This window comes from Myotis brandtii, unplaced genomic scaffold, assembly GCF_000412655.1.
Source record: "Myotis brandtii unplaced genomic scaffold, ASM41265v1 scaffold138, whole genome shotgun sequence".
Taxonomy (NCBI): domain Eukaryota; kingdom Metazoa; phylum Chordata; class Mammalia; order Chiroptera; family Vespertilionidae; genus Myotis; species Myotis brandtii.
In genome coordinates this window covers 1729043-1730279 of record NW_005354915.1, presented here as the reverse complement: position 1 = coordinate 1730279, position 1237 = coordinate 1729043, and the positions used below count along the sequence as shown (strand labels likewise).

Genomic DNA, 1237 nt, shown 5'->3' with positions numbered 1-1237 from the left:
CTCCTGGCCCAGTGGGAGCAAAGACAGCCCCTCCCCCGCCGCGGGCCTGAGGACCAGGCCCGGGCAGGCAGTGCCCGCAGGCTCGCACTCGCAGCCCACGCCTCCCTGGTCTGGGGACAGTCAGGGAAGTAAACAGGGAGCAGCCCTGCCCTGGGGAGGGGCACAGGCGGGGGCGGCAGAGGGTAAACCGAGGCACGGGAAGGGGCCACAGTGACTGGAGCGGGCCAGTGTCTGCCCCGTTTCGCCTTCATCATCTGGTTTGGTCCAAACGAAGTTGTTTTTGTTTTTTGTTTGTTTTGCTTTTTAAACTGGAAGATTTACCCACGGCTCTGAAGTCCTGGCTGCTCTTAAGGGACCAAACTGAGGCAGAGAACACACTTCTTGGGAAGCCGGGAGGGGTGGGGTGGGGGTACCTCGGCCACAGAGGCCTGCCAGGTGTTCCGGAAGCTCCTGGGCGATGCGGGCGAGGGAGCCTGGCTCCCGCCCACAGGACGCTGACCATCCAAGCAGCCACGTGCGGACGGAGAGCGGGAGGGCTGGGGTCCCTACACCGCCTGGCACCCCGTGTCTGCCCACGTGGCCGGGCCCCGGGTGAGTAGCACTGACATGGGGAGCAGAGCCGTGAGTAAAGGCGAGGGTGTGGGGGTGGCAGAGGGTGGCCACTCGGGACAGGGGTCAGGGAGGGCCCCAGATAAGCGGCGTCTGAGGGAGAGGGAGGAGCTGAGCGAGTGAGCCCTGGGGGAGTGTAGAGGGAGAGCATCCAGGCGAGGGCTCTGCGTGTGAGCTGAGGGAGAGCGTGCTGGGGCGCAGAGAGGGAGCCCCGGTGGGCCGGGGGCAGGGAGCGAGGAGGCCAGAGGAGGGGAGGGGATGGCTGAGGCCCTTAAAGGCCACTGTGAGGACCGTGCCTTTGTCTTAAAACGAGGCAGGGGGGTGAGGCGAAGAGTGAGGGGGGAAGGGGTGCGTCAGGAAGCCCGGCCCCGTGACAGCACGGAGAACAAGTAGAGGGATGAGCGGGGCCGAGGGCGCCCCCGGAGAAGGCCCTGGCAGCCCGCTCCGCCCGAGGCTGCCGCCTGGGTAACCAGGAGACCCGTGTGCGTCAGCACCGCCACCAGGGACGAGCTAATTGCCTGCCACCCACTAATGGCCTGTTTGCCTCGCACACGCACGCAGGAGCCTGCGGAGGAAGGAGGCCAAGCCCGCTGCTGCGCGCAGCGCCGCGTCCCTACCCCACACGCCC

General features: G+C 67.1%; 2 protein-coding genes across 2 annotated transcripts in view; both read right to left on the bottom strand.

Moving 5' to 3' along the window:
* PARVB (parvin, beta) overlaps nucleotides 1-1237 on the bottom strand; it is a 44303-nt gene that overhangs the window by 12843 nt on the left and 30223 nt on the right. The gene's annotated exons all lie outside the window — the stretch shown is intronic.
* The window catches only part of PARVG (parvin, gamma), a 44372-nt gene that overhangs the window by 40383 nt on the left and 2752 nt on the right, over nucleotides 1-1237 (bottom strand). The window contains exon 2 of the mRNA XM_014535118.1: nucleotides 135-145. The gene's annotated coding sequence lies outside the window, so the exon portion shown is untranslated. The remainder of the gene's footprint in view (nucleotides 1-134; nucleotides 146-1237) is intronic.